The following is a 16,276-nucleotide window of genomic DNA, read 5'->3' on the forward strand; positions in this document are numbered from 1 at the left end:
CTGCTAGAATAGGCAGAAAGTCCCCAACCACACTCCCCCTTCCTTTTAGGTCATGTTTGTGTTCGAAACCCCTGATTGTGTAGGTTATGGGGTAACTCATGGAAACTCTTGGGCACTTATCAGGTAACCAGTGGAACACCGCCCCGCCCCCTACCCTGCCAAATCCACCCTGCAACTTCGCTAGAGGTGTGTATGAGGCTGATTGGGTTTTGAGGGCTGTTCCTGAGTACCACAGAAGGTCAGGACTGGATTTAGGGAAGTGATCACGAGCACGGAGGCGGAGAGGATTAGTTGATTGGTTGTTAGAGTGTGAGCCCCTACGGAGCACCAGGACACCCCGCCCCCTCCTTGAAACTATACTTAAACATGTGCCTTGAGCTCAGCAAGATGCCTCCCAACCACGTTACATCTCTGGTGCGGAGACCCTCTGCTGGTAAGAGTAATAAATTGGGGATCTCAGTCTCATTTTCTTTTAGTTTGAGTCGGTGGGCTCGCGTCCTGCACAGTACCAGACCTCAGCTAGATCCTGAAAGTAAGGAGAAGGTATCCTCTTTCTAATACCACAAGCTGCCGCCATTACTGCCGCCATGACAGTTAACCTTAAAATCAAGCAAGCAAACCTCCCTGAAGAAAAGATTCCATTGAGAGAATTCGAAAACATGTTTGGAATATAGCAGGATACAACTCTGATAAGGTGGAGGAAAGCATAGGCTCTCTTCAGGGCACACTGACTTTTTTGGGGCCATAACATTGCAAAATTATTGGCAGGACTGTATCACGATTCCATAATCTTAATGTTTTAAAGCAATTTTAAGAATCGCAAAGGTCATTAGAAACTTCTTCATCTTAAAATTTCACAATAATTCTAATTGTTTTATTTTAATTAGTGATTTTTTAAAAGTGAAAATATTTAGGAATTGATTTTTTTTTTCAAATTTAATAGCCAATATAATCTAATCTTAATTGTCTTTTTTTAGTTCTTTAGTTTCTCCTTTTGTATCTAGGCTACTTTCAGGGATTTTATTTTTCAAATTTAAAAGCCAATATAATATAATCTTAATTGTCTTTTTTTTGTTCCTTTAGTTTCTCCTTTTGTATCTAGGCTACTTTCAGGTACCCTAGCCTCTTGCTCATGTCTATGCCTCTTTCAGCCTCTTTATTTTATTTATTTTTATTTTTTTTAAACCGTTACCTTCTGTCTTAGAGTCAATACTGTGTATTGGCTCCAAGGCAGAAGAGTGGTAAGGGTAGGCAATGGGGGTCAAGTGACTTGCCCAGGGTCACACAGCTGGGAAGTGTCTGAGGCCAGATTTGAACCTAGGATCTCCCATCTCTAGGCCTGGCTCTCAATCCACTGAGCTACCCAGCTGCCCCCACTTCTAGCCACTTTAGACTGTGACTAATGTCTCTTTCCCAAGCTCAAGGCCTCTGCCCTTCCCACTCTCTAAAAAAAGATATATAAACACGCTGTATTTTGTTGTTCATTGAAAGCCCCAGGAGTGAGGTTCTGTGCATTTTCTCAAATTAATCTTTCTACTTCCGTTATTAGAACTACTTTGGCAGTTGTATGTTTTATCAGGTCTACAATACTATATAGTGAGAGAGGGAATATCTATAGGAATAAATACACTGAAACCCCAACCTCTGAAGTAAGCATTAATTGAATGTATTTTTTAATTAATTTCAAATTTAAGCTCACTTGAGTTTTTCTACATACCAGGGTCCTTCACATCAGCTTATTAAAAAATCAGCTAGACCAGTGACAGGTAAACTTTTTAAAGAGGGGGCCAAAGGAAAGGAAATGCTAATCTGTCAGTCTGTTTCTAAGGCAACTCTTTTGAAGTTTCATTGTATTGTATCCTACTCATTGTATTCATCAGATTAGGAATAATGTCTTGTGGCCATATGGAACATTTCAGCCCCGCCCCCCTCCCCATATCTGGCCAGCAGGCTGTAGCTTGCCCATCACTAAGCTAGACTATTTACAATGCTCTTATTCTTCATGTATAAGCATCTGAAAAATAAAATAAGAGAGGTTTCAATGTTCATGATGGAAATATGTAGCAGAAGATAAAATTTGATCTCATAGATTTTTTTCATTGTTGGGTTAGCAACCAAATCAGAGTCCAACTATAGCCTCTACTTTTCACTTCACTATTCTTTTTAAAATTATTTTACAAACTAGCTGATTAAACTTTACCTGCTTTCACTTTTTTGATTACTATTCAGGCTTTCTCCTCAGATAACAAATCCACACTTGTGACTGCCACTCTTCATCTTCTCAAATCTCTCTAATTCTCTATTTTCACTAGTTTACAAGAGGAACACTCCTTCCTGGTCCTTTTCCTCTCCCTGCAGACTCAGGCTCAAACTCCCTAGCATATTTTCTGAATCACTGCCACCTCTTGTATCCCACAGGCTAAATTCTCATCTTCCTCAATATCTTTGTGGGGCACAAAATCTTACTTTCTCTGTGAAGCTACCCAGGTTCCTTGACACTGAACAACCAAAGTCTCACTGGGCCACATGAACAGACAATAAAACATATCTGGGAGATTTGAGTTTCTGTGTTCCTTCTGAAGCATCAGAAAAGCTTTTGGAATTATTTCATCTTAGGAAGATTGATAAGATCTCTTTTATCTTGATTAGCTATTAGAACTGTTTCTTGTATGTCCACATGAAAATAATATTTGGGAATCACAATAGAGCAGACAGTGTAAAACTTCTAGTACCACAGCTCCTAATGAGCTTCTGCATAGTTAAAGAGATTTTTAGTAAAGGTTGCTAATACAAGTTTTAATGAAGGTAAAAATGAACTTCAACTTAAGGAAAAAACCTGCAAAAACAAGAAGGTCAAAGGAAAACTCATACCAAAGCATAGGAAATCAATATGAATTGGTGCTCCTATATGTTAGTTTACCAACTATAATTTATCATATACAAGTTAAAAATAAAATATACTTGGGGCAGGTATTAGAAAATACATTAAATAAGAATTCTAACAGCAATACCCCCTAGTTTGTATAATTCCTCTGAAAAGGAATTATATAAATATGTGGGTTTTATGTAAAGTTAGCCTTTATAGTTGTTTTATACACTAACTTGTAAGGCAGAATGATATATTGAACAGTACAATAAAATTGGAAGAAGTATACCACATTCTACTCTTGACTCTGGAACATCTAGTCATATGTTCTTGGATAAGTCACAACCTCTCAACTTTCGTTTCCTCATCATTAGGATAATAATACTTGCATTATATACTTTAAATTATGATTGGGATAAAATATGACATGTAGCGAGCTTCTACTAGATTATAAAGTGCTATAAAATATGGTATATTTCGTCTTCAAGGAACTCAAGCATATAGGAAAGCTTAACTGAGGGATTAAAGTTTTTGAAGTTAACTTAAAAAATATTGAATTATTGCTTTCTTCAGTGCTTTAAGAATTGATGGTTAATATTGGTGGAGTTACTGAGTTTTTAAAAGAGCAATTAAATTAACAACCTGATCTATCTGGCAGTAGATGGAAAGTAACAGATCATAAAAATATAAAATAAAAATAATACAAAGCCAAGATAAAAGTTTAAGCACCACTAGAAATGTGTACTTTCTTTAGTGGACTTGTAAAGTAATATGATAGCATGAAAATATAGCTGCAATCTATAGAGCACATTAAATTTGACAAAGACCTTCATATTGGACCTTCATTCACACATATGATTATTATTATATAAATTTCTAGATGAGAAAACTGAGAGACCCTGAATGACTTGTTCAAAGTCAAAGGTCAAATAAAATGTCAGTGTGTGTAATTTTAAATCTGGGCTTTCTTTTATTCTGTCATAAGGAAAAAAAAGAAGTGCTAATGCTTTAGAAATAGTTAGAAAGTTGTAGTTCATTCTTATTTTTTTGTTATTATACATGACCATTAGCACTAGTTCATAATCAATACAAAACTAATAAATTAGAATTCCAATACCAGATTAATTTTCTTGTTTAAGTTCATTTAAAATTTTAAAAACAGTAACCTGATATACTCAGTCATTGGACGAAGAGATAGACAGAAGAAAACCTTTATTGAGGTAGCAGAAGAAGGTCTGTTTTCGTTTTTAATTTTTTATCCTTCTTTTTAAAAAAGCATCTGCTATTTACTTAGAGATTTGTTCAGAAGGGAAGCATTTTGCAAAAACAATCCTCATCCTCGTAAAAAGCTCTTTGGAACATCAATCAGGCCCTAAACTATTCAGATTTAATTTTATTTTTGGACATAGGTCGATAGCCTAGCTTCTCTTAGAAGACTTGGTTTAGTTTAACACTAAAAAGTCTATGTATCTTCTTATTTGACTCCCAATTGAAAAAAAATTCATTTTAGGAGCCTCTATCACAAAAATTCTCTAGTATGGGTCTTATTTCTTGAATTATATCAAACAAGACACTCTCCCTCCATATTCTGGGGATTTTCAGTGTTTTTTCCTTAGATCTAGAGTATTCTCATTCTTCATTTCTACCTCCTACAATCCCTGGCTTCCTTTGAGTGCCAGCTAAAATCTTGCCTTCAAAAGGAAATCTTCCTGGAACTGCCTTCATACTAGCTCTTTCTCTCTCTTGACTCTCTCCAATTTATCTTTTATATATCATTTGTATAGACTTAGATTGTGAGTTCTTTGAAATTAGGAACTATCTTTTGCTTTTCTTTGTATATTCAGTTTTTAGTACCTAGTACATTGTTGTTGTTCTCAATTGTTCATTCCTGTCTCACTCTTTATGATCCCAGGGGTCATATTGTCCATGGGGTTTTCTTGGCAAAGGAACTGGAATGGTTTGCCCTTCCCTTGTTAAGTGACTTGCCCAGGGTCACAATCTAGTGAGTTTCTGAGGTCAAATTTGAATTCAAGGTTTCCTGACTCTAGCTCTACCCACTTAACCACCTAACTACCTTTTACTGACTTTTAGAAACATTATATTTTGTTTTCCTACTGATATTCAAATTATCGGACATTCAAATTCCAATTATCAACAGAATAACAAATTCTAAGACAAAAGGCTTTTGGTGTGATTGTATCCTTAGTCTTTTTAGGCCCCAAAGCCACATTAACCAAAGAAAAGAAATCTTCTACACAGAAGAAAAGAGGAAGACTAGGAGAACAGACGTAGAAGGCAAGAACAAAATTAAGCTCAGCTTCATGATTAACCTGCCAAAACAGTAATCTGGCACCAATTTCATTGAGTTCTCAACAGTGGCCCTGATCACTGAGACTCAAAGGGGATTTCAGTAACAGTAAATGAACATAATTCATTCCCCGTATCCCACAGGACCACTTTGGGTGAGAAAATGGAAGAAAAGAAGGGCCTCAGAAATGTATAATTAGTCATTGTTAAATAGGTGGGTCACTTTTTACATATAAATCAGTACTTTGATGATAGTATAAATGACATTTCAAATTGAAAGCTTTGTAAAATGTGGAGATATGAAGAATTTCTAAGGAAACAACTCAAAAATGGAAGCTTAACACTACACTTTTTTTTTTCTTTTTAGAAAAATTTCCATGGTTACATGATCCATGTTCTTACTTTTCCTTTCAACCCCCTTACATTCCCCCAATAGCCAACATGCATTTCCACTGGTTTCAACATGTGTCATCTATCAAGACTTATTTACATATTATTGATAGTTGCATTTGTGTGGTCATTTCTAGTCTACATCAATAATCATATCCACATCAACCCATGTGTTCAAGCCATTGTTTGACTTCTGTGATTCCACTCTTTTAGTTCTTTCTCTGAATGTGGGTAGCATTCTTTCTCATAAATCCCTCAGAATTGTCTTGGGTCATTGCTTTGCTGCTAGTACAGAAGTCCATTACATTTGATTTTATCATAGTGTATCAATCTCTGTGTACAATGTTCTCCTGGTTCTGCTCCTTTCATTCTGCATCAATTCCTGGAGATCTTTCCAGTTCACATGGAATTCCTCCAGTTTATTATTCCTTTGAGCAAAATAGTATTCCATCACCAGCATATACCACAATTTGTTTAGCCATTCCCCAAATGAAGGGCATTCCCTTGTTTTCCAGTTTTTTGCCACCACAAAAAGCAAAGCTATAAATATTTTTATACATATCTTTTCCCCTATGATCTCTTTGGGGTACAAACCCAGCAATAGTATGGCTGGATCAAAGGGCAGGCATTCTTTTAGCACTCTCTTGGCATAGTTCCAAATTGCCATCCAGAATGGTTGGATCAGTTCACAACTCCACCAGCAATGCATTAATGTCCCAATTTTGCCACATCCCCTCCAATATTCATTACTCTCCCCTGCTGTCATTTTAGCCAATCTGCTACGTGTGAGGTGATACCTCAGAGTTGTTTTCATTTGCATTTCTCTAATTATTAGAGATTTAGAACTTTCTCATGTCCTTATTGATACTTTTGATTTCTTTATCTGAAAATTGCCTATTCATGTCCTTTGCCCATTTATCAATTGGGGAATGGCTTGATTTTTTTTATACAATTGATTTAGCTCCTTGTATAATTGATTAATTAGACCTCTGTTAGAGTTTTTTGTTATAAAGATTTTTTCCCAGGTTGTTGTTTCCCTTCTGATTTGGGTTGCATTCTTTTTGTCTGTACAAAACATTTTAATTTAATATAATCAAGATTATTTATTTTACCTTTTGTAGCTTTTTCTAACCCTTGGTTGGTTTTAAAATTTTCCCTTTCCCATAGATCTGAAGAGTATACTATTCTGTGTTCACTCAATTTACTTAGAGTTTCCTTCTTTATATTCAAGTCATTCATCCATTCTGAATTTATCTTGGTGTAGGATGTAAGATATTGATCTAAACCTAATCTCATCCAATATTGTTTTCCAATTTTCCCAGCAGTTTTTGTTGAATACTGATTTTTTTCCTAAAAGTTGGACTCTTTGGGTTTATCATAGACTGCCTTGCTGACGTCACTTACCCCAGGTCTGGTCCACTGATCCTCCCTTCTGTCTCTTAGCCAGTACCACATCATTTTGATGACCTCTGACTTATAGTATAGTTTAAGATCTGGTACTGCTAGGCCACCTTCCTTCACGTTTTTTTCATTGTTTCCCTTGATATTCTAATTATTCCAGGTAAAGGCAAATATATGTCTATTTCACCCCCTTATAGCATGGAAATGCCCCAATCCCATGTTCCTTCAATGCTGCACCCTGTTGTGGGGTCCCTCTCGTTCATCTGGATTTGGTTTTTGTGTCCTCTTGAGGAGTCATGTATATGTGGGTTAGGAGAGGTTAAGCACGCTGCTTCTACTCTGCAGCCATCTTAATCCAGAAGTCCCTATGGTACCCTCTTAAAAAAATACTTCTTTCCTTTTCTCTGGAAAAATTCTGATTGCCATTTTTCCCAATTTTTAATTTATTTTTGAGTCAGTGTTCATTAATATTTGAATTTAGTTTTCTGTTTTCTTTTTCTCTGCTTTAGATATTTAGAATAGGTTTATATCATAAATGGATAATGAGAATGATTTCTTTGTCAATTTTCTGATTATCCATCAAGATTATTGACTAATATAATATAGATATTGACTTTGTGTTTGGATAAAAGCTGCTTTAGAAGACCTCTGACATCCCTCCCAAATGTGAGATCATAAAATCAAATATTTTTATGTGGAAGGAATATAAACAGTGAAGTTCATTAATTTTCCTATTTTTAAAATATGTATATTTGAATTTTGAAAATTCATGCATTGTACATATAGCTTTCAGATCAAGAAACATATTTATTGGTAGAGCACTGAACCTGACTTTAAAAACTTATATCTTTCACTTAATAATTTTATGACCCTTGTTAAGTCATTTTACCTCTTTCCATGTCCTTTTCCTTTCATATTAAATAGGGGAAATGATAGTATCTATCATAGTTTTGTTGTGAGAATAAATTTAAATAATATTTATAATGTGCTTAGTGATTTATAAATTTAATTATATTATCATTAATATTAATTAGTATTTAGATGATAGACAGCAAGGAAGAGTGTTTAGAGAGCTGGTCTCAGAATCTAGAAAGCCTGGCTTTAAGCCCTCCTGCTGACATATATTGGCTGTGAGAAACTGAGAAAGTCAGTTAACTTATTTTCTCAACCAAAAAGGTTCTGAGAAATTTCAAGGACTAAATTATGTTCACCAGCCTTTAGTGTTATTAGAATCACCTCGCAGAAGGTTTCAGGTTTGAGTCAATTCCCTAAGACTTTACATTGTGGAGACTATACCAACCTTCATTGTTAGAAGGTTGTTGTATTTTTTTTCTCCTAATAATTCCGTATACCAATGAAATCACAGATCCTGCCCTTTTCCCTGGCTTACAAAGCCATAATATGGATATGACATCATGGATGTGTGGATATTGATATTTCAGAGATAACTTCAGGTTTTTGAAGGTAATTCCAGCTGTGTAAAATTCTGCTATACTCTTTTGTTGTTATTTAATTGTTTTCAGTTGTCATCTCTTTGTGATCCAATCTGGGATATTCTTGGCAAAAAATATTGTAGTAGTTTATCATTTCTTTCTCTAGCTCATTTTACAGATGAGGAAACTGAGGAAAACAGGTACTTATTCCAGGTCACAGAACTAGTAAGTACCCAAGGCAAGATTTAAACAACAGAGGATGTCCAGGACTGAAATCTTAACCACTGTGATACGTCCTTGCCCTCATACATCCTTGCAAATTATAATTACTTCAAGAATTGGTTGAAAAGTTAATTTTGTTCTCGTTATTTACCATTTTCTCTTTGCTCAGATTAGAACACCAATGGATGTTGAATGCAGCTAGCAATGAGTTGACCTCACCCACATCCCAGAGAGATAAACTACCTGAGGATAGTCCAGCTTAGTGATTCCCAAAGTGGGCGCTACCGCCCCCTGTTGGGTGCTACAGCGATCCAGGGGACGGTGATGGCCACAGGTGCATTTATCTTCCCTATTAATTGCTATTAAAATTTTAAAAAAATTAATTTCCAGCGGGCTAAGTAATATTTTTTTCTAGAAAGGGGGTGGTAGGCCAAAAAAGTTTGGGAACTACTGGTCCAGCTGGTCCAAGCCAGTAAAAAACTGGTTCTACTTTTTGAAAATTCTGCACCTGAAGCTCAATCTTCTGGCAGATGTTACCATTCCCCAACTCTCTATGTTGCAAAACAGCTTATGTAACAGGTTTGCTAGGCTGTGCCTTCCATAAGATTCTCTCCTTGGTGAAATTTGTTTAAACTCTCGCCTTTTCCTCCTCCTGGGTATTCTTGTACTCTGATGCTGTTTGGTGCCCTGAATTATAATTCCCTTCTCTCAAATAAAGACCCTTGTTACAGCAGTCTTTGTATTTTTTTTAAATTTTGGGCTGACAGGTTGATCATCAAGTGATGAAATTTTTGTGACCACAAAAACTCAGGAAGATTATGTGTTAAGGAATGGAGAGATGAATTAGCATTGGTGAGAAAAATAGTATAGAAATTATATCATAGGTATGTTAACCTATAATAATAACATAGGTATCAGAACAAATGCAAACATGGAAATGGTGAAAATTTATTTTATTTTTTAAAATTATGCTTAATTATTTGTTAACTTTTTATACAGATTCATTGATCTGGGTGATATTTACTACTATGTAATCAGTATTTTGATTGAGGCTTCACTCCTGATCATCTGTGCTGTAATTTTCTTTAGCTGTAGCGCACATGTGTCTCATTATCCTTCTTAGTAATTATGTAATTGATTCCCTTTTGTTTTTCCTTTGCAATATCTTGGTTAATTCATGTTCAATACCTAGCTGCTTTCTTTTATGAAGGAACAATCAGTACCATACTCTCATTTCTGCAAAACAGTCTGGTTATTGATCATTTTCTCCTTCTACTCAGTACTTATTTGTCCCTAGCTTACAGTTACAGGGTTTCTTCAACTCTGAAAAGAACTCATTCACATTCACGGTTGCATTTTTTTCATAACATATCTATTCATTTTTATTTCAGCTTCATAAAGATCTCATATGATATTGGGAAATGTTCTAAAATATTCTTACTGCTGTGCCACTGAATTTAGAAATAAAGTTAGAAATTGTCTTGGTGTAAAAAAGGAATTAAACAACTATTCTTTGAAAAGAGTTTTGTGCTAGTGAAATTAAATATGTAAAACATTCAGTTCCAGTTGTTTTTGCCCCAAGGTAGGCAGAAAGAAAACATCTTTGTGGTGAATTTTTTTTGCTTTAAGAGACAGAAGAAAATATGTTCTTCTATATATGTAATCAGTATTCATTGGTTATGAGTCATTTCCTTACCTAGAAAGCCCTAGGCAATTACTTGAGAAAGAGGCAAGCAAGAACTTTTTTGGAATTTTGGAATAACCCTAACCCCAGCATTGTAAACATCTAAGGAACAAATTCATTCATGCAGATCTTCACCTAGGAATAGCCGAGATGAATTGAATGAGCTATTTTTTATAATATCCTACAGGTAAAACTGATGAAATATTTTGACTAAACATATGTAGGGAGTTTTAAATTCCTACTGTAAGAAATGTATGAACTTTTTCTTTTAAATTATTTCTTCATTGGAAGTCAACTGCCTTTAAACTAGTTCAGGCTTTTTAAAAATAAAATCTAAAACACTAAGAAAATCATCTATCACACTCTACCATCTTGTCATCATTATCATCATAAATCCATTATGAACCATCATAAATATATGGAATTTGCTGAGAGTCATCAGTAGTATAGTAGATAGAGAAGTGCCCTCAGACATAAGAATGTCCAGGTTCAAGGCTAGATCTATTATCTACTGGCTCTATGAGCATATGGTGAGCCTCAGAACCAAGACCAACTCTCCAAGATTCTATGTTGCAGAGAAAACATTGAACTGAATTACTGGAAGAAGTTTCTTTCCCTGGGAATTCCCTTTATCACGAATGTAATTTTTAAAAATGCAGATCATATTGCCAAAGCACCTATCATCTCTCAAGATACATATTATACATGTTTTTTATTAAGTTAATGAAAAGGATTTGATTTATAAAATATGTCTTTAAACTATATGTAGCAAGGACTGTTCTCCACATGGGGAATAGTTTGGGGGTGTCATCATGCAGCAAACCAGAAGATAGAGAGGAAATGTCCAAGATCAGCAAAAATAGAAAGTTTCTTGCAAAAATAATGTATTTCAATAGACATCTGTCACTTGGCATGAGGCTTCTTCTTCACATCTAGCAAGGGGATATCAGTGTTTGGCATGAAGGAGGGAGAAGAGCCATGTCTCACTTCTTTCCCACTCAGTTCCATTATAAGCACACATAGCAAGTGGCAAAGAAACCAATTATCTAAGTAGATAAAACAGAAATCAGAGAAAGTTAATATAAGAGAATATACAACTGACAATACAAAGTGAAGGAGCTTTCCTATTGGGAATGATTATAAATTACAGAGACAGAGAAGGATCTCACACAAGAGACAGGGACATATAGAGCCTTTCAACTCCTCGTCACTTTTTTCTCAGTCTTATTTTCCAGTCAACAATCTGAAGAAGAGTTGTGATCATCCATCTTCTCTCTTAAAGCTGGAAGTTAGAAGTGCCAGAAGCTTCAGAAGCTACTGCAGAGCCTGAAGAGACCTGAAGGGTCTCACACTCTCCTCTCCCCTGCTCTCCACACTTTCCTCTGCCCCTAACATAGGTGCAATACATTGGTTTCTACTAGTGAGGAGGAAGTATCCTACCATTGAGCTTTACCAGTTACTTATAAGACACAGCTGGCAGAGGTGACTGCAGGAGTAATCATTGTACCCCAACTATAGCACTTAGCATTCATCAGATGCTCCAGACCACAGTGCTGTGAATATCATTGTATCTTACAGCATGGCTGTCATATTGAGAGAAGGTAACAATTATCTTTGCAAAGCTCTAAAGTTTTGGTACTAAGCAGTGTGTGCTCTTTAGACTGAGGTAGGCTGATTCAGACTAGTTTTGCCAGCATATTTTACACAAAGAAATTACCATGTGCTTATCCTGTAATACTGATATAGTGGTCCAGGCTTCCCCTAGACACTCCAAAACCCCAGAAAGTGTCCTAGGTCAGAGAGTACATAAAGAACTCATTTTTCCTTATATTCCTGCAGTGCTAAGGGAAGGCGACTTTGAGCTGAGAGGAAGATACCCTCTTGCCTTTCCCCTCATTCTCAATGAATACAGATAGCATCTCCCAGTTCCCAGCTTCTGATAAGCATCTGTTTTATATACCAGGCATCTGATTATCCCTAAATTGAACAGTTCACCCCCTTTTGACTTTGAGTCATAGCACATAACCTCATGACCCATCTTGGGTTCCAGAGACCCAGTAACACACCATCATCATCCCATCTCTAGTTATGCAGGCCCTGTTTTCAGGAAGGTATAAGTATTCCAAACTCCATCTCCTCTGGGAGACAGTATCCCACCTGCACACACTGTCTCTTTTGGCCATTTGATTTACATTCAAATGAATAAATCTCTTTTTATTTTTAAGCTACCTATTGGAGTCCATCATTCCTAACAAGGATACCTGTCCAGATCCAGGGTTTTACTTCAAATCTCTCCCACATCAGTCCCAGAAAATAAAGTGGGGAAAAGGAAGGAAATAAATATATATTAAAGACCTACTATATTCTAGGAATTGTGCTAAAGACTTTGCCAATAGTGTATCATTTAAAGTGGTATGGGAATGGATGATATGACCAAGTTATTTTTTATGATACCCAGAAAAGCCTTCTGTAATATTTAATACAAACATAAGATTGCCTAATGATCCCCAAACTTTAGAAAAACGTGGACTCTATGCGCAGAAAAAATAATGTAAATTTACAACCACCTCCACTCCCACAACAATTATAATGAAAGAATTAGAGGAAGGGGAAGGAATCACACAATTAGTAGGGCCAGAACAAATGAGTTCTCAAGCACTCAAAAGTTGGTCCACATATGTTATGTCATTTATTCTGATTTTCTATTGGTTTTCTACTTTGACAGATATATTTTTATTGCTTGTGAGTAGTGTACTTTCACTAAAAAAAGGTAAATTCAGATTGTAAATATATTAAAAACAATTCTGTTACCTACTCCTCATCACCCATTAAAGGGATCTCTGAGGGGTTCAAGCCACTAGGATTTAGTTTGCTGCTATGGTGACATATCTCATGCCTGGGCACCAATATTTCCCCCACACCTTTTGTCGTATTACCTTTTCACATAAAGTATGTTCTCTTTCTGATTCACCTCATAGAGTGGACACTGACACTTACTTGGGAAAGTTAGAGTCCAGGCTTTATGATTTGGATCATAAAGATGCGAGCATGAATGAATAAGTGTTTATGTTTGCTCAGTCAGTTTCAAATTAATGTGGTAGATGGCTGTCAGGGGAAATTTTTCTATGTCCCTGATGGAGCTCTTCCTGCAAAATGAGTCCTGTTAAATGATCCCTGTCAGAGACATCTCTCATCCTTGGCTAACAAAAATAGAGTTCTGCTGAATAATATTCTCTTTAGTGTTCTGAATTCAACAGATGGTACCAAATGGTCAGTATTTTAAACAAATTCTTGCAGGTGGGATATGATGCTGAGGCTCTATATCAGTTTTATTCTCTCTTTCCCTCAGTGCTTTATTCATATGAATAGTGTTGTGTACACTGTATTATCCTCAGAACAAATATAAATGTGCACGTTGCCAAGTATGAAATATATACACAAATTTCCTAATCCTTCATAATACTAGCATTTAGAGCTAGAAGTGTATATAGATAGCATCTAATCTAATGCCTTAGTTTATAGAAGTAAACACATACAAACATACATATATAAAAAAACAAAAACAAAAAAACAACCTGAAGTCATAAGTAGAAGTAACTAATCACACATTTAGAGCTAAAAGGAATTTCAATTTTTATCTATTCCTCAAACCTTCATTGAAGACAATGAAGGTTTGAGGAATAGATAAAAATTGATAAAAGGAAACTGGCTAGTAATGTCAAATAACTTGCCCAAGGGGAAATGGTCAGAATTTGACAAATTTAGAGTGCAAAATCCAATCTCTTGTTTCTAAATCCACTGTGTCACACTGTGTCACATTCTATTTGACTAAAATCACACAACATTTAATACACAAAGACTTTATAAGTTAATGATTTCTCCTAATTCTAATTCAAATCACATTTACTCTTCTGCTTCCTTTACTAAATAAACTAAGTTTCTCTCTCCCCCCCCTCTCTCCTTCTCTTTCATAGCATCCATCCAGAGTATAACCTGGAATAGATGCTGAATAAAACTTTATTCTCTGTCATATTACCAGAAGGTCTGATGGAACATGGAAAGCATTTATTATAGAATGTTCCCCATATTATATTTATATTCATGTTTAACAAAACCAAAGGTGAAAAAACAAAAAACAAAGGGGAAAAAGGTTAAATTTAAATATGACTCTTTACTAAGCCTGAAATAAATTCCTGGTTTCAAATAAATATGGTCTCTCCTGGGTACTGGTAGCAGAAGATTCATTTTCTCAATAGAGATAGCTAGGTGGTGGACTGGAGAGAACATCAGACCAAGAGACAAGAAGACCTCAATTCAAATCCAGTCTTAGACCTTAGACTCTGGGCAAGTTACTTAATATCATTTGCCTCAATTTATTCACCTGCAAAATGGGTATAAAGCATCTACTTTCTAGAGTTTTTTTTTTATGTCGTACTGTATTTTTATTTGGCACCTGAGTTTGACACTGCTGGTGTAGTATCTAAATTCCCTTAATTTCCCCAAAGTTCTAGAAACAAAGATACATATTCTTAATGCCAATATTCTATTAGTATTATTGTCTTTTATGAGTCAGTAATATAATAGTCTCTGAAGAATTAAAAAATAATCACTTGGAGGGCAATGGAGAAGCATATGGCAGGTGTGAAGAGGCCAGGAATTTTAATAAAACTAAAGGATATCACCAAAGAAATGTATACACACAACAGATGAACTGGTCACAGAGCAAGAGTGAGATATTAAGAGACAGCCCATATGCTGTCTTCCTATTGTTCTGACATCTTCTATTTGTCAAAAGAAAATGAAGACTTCTAGCATAATGAGTCAATCTTGTGTCAAAATTATGCAAGTTTGTGGATAAGTCACGTAGGATGTGCATTTATGGATGGTTTGCAATCTGTATGACTGTAGGGAACATCCATTTCAGTGAGGTCACTGATATTTATATGTAAGTTTAATCAAGGGCCCTGTTTAGTAACCAGATTAACAGTCCAAGCACTAAAAAATGATACAGATACTTCTTATCTTCTGTGGAGGTAGAGTGGTTATTACTCTCTATGTCAGTATAATCAAGGGCACTTTTTTCTTTAAAAACATATAGTAGTGGGGGCAGCTTACTTTCTAGAGTTTTAAGGCTCAAATGAGATAACATTTGTAAAGCATTCAGCAATATAACTAATAAATACTAAATGCATAACAAATGTTTATTCCTTCCTTTATTTTGCCCCAAAATGTAGTTTTCTCCAGGAAACCTTCAAATATAACATTCCAAGATTTCAACTAACAATGTTCATAACAGAGAGCCCTAGGCAGATCCTGAATGCAATAATATTGGTAGAGGATGGAAAATATAGATATTACTAATGATTCATGAGATTCTATAAACAGATTTTTGAAAATACATGAGCTACTCGAAGAACTATAGAAATTAATGGGAAGATGCAAATTTATATATGTACATATACATATATATTTCTCTCTCTCTCTCTCTCTCTCGAGATGTAGTTTTCTCCAGTTTTCTCTCTCTCTCTCTCTCTCTCTCTCTCTCTCTCTCTCTCTCTCTCTCAGAGAGAGAGATAGAGAGTTCACCCAGGGGGCAGCTAGGTGGCTCAGTGGATTGAAAGCCAGGTATAGAGCCGGGAGGTCCTAGTTTGTCAGGCATAGAGCCAGGAGGTCCTAGTTTCAAATTTAGCCTCAGACCCTTCCTAACTGTGTGACCCTGGGAAAGTCACTTAACCCCCATTACCTAGTGTTTACCACTTTTCTGCCTTGGAACCAGTACACAGTATCGGTTCTAAGGTAAGGGATTAAAAAAAGAAAAAAGTTCACCCATAAAATCTGCCCAGAAATTTATAGGGACTACTAGAAAAATGATATAATTTCTCATTACACTCCTAATCATTTGCTTTATTTTTTCCAATATTTTATTTTTATTTTTTCAATTACGTGTAGAAACAATTTTTGACAATTGTTTTT

General features: G+C 35.5%; 1 long non-coding RNA gene across 1 annotated transcript; it reads right to left on the minus strand.

Moving 5' to 3' along the window:
• Window positions 1-1,075: 1,075 nt before the first annotated feature.
• On the minus strand, window positions 1,076-15,068 carry LOC123235724. Its single transcript, XR_006505400.1, has 3 exons — window positions 14,986-15,068; window positions 4,683-4,685; window positions 1,076-1,086 (listed from the first exon to the last, which is right to left on the minus strand). It is a non-coding gene; the product is annotated as an uncharacterized LOC123235724 (long non-coding RNA).
• Window positions 15,069-16,276: the final 1,208 nt, after the last annotated feature.

The sequence above is a fragment of the Gracilinanus agilis genome, chromosome 2 (assembly GCF_016433145.1).
Source record: "Gracilinanus agilis isolate LMUSP501 chromosome 2, AgileGrace, whole genome shotgun sequence".
NCBI classification, from domain to species: Eukaryota; Metazoa; Chordata; class Mammalia; order Didelphimorphia; family Didelphidae; genus Gracilinanus; species Gracilinanus agilis.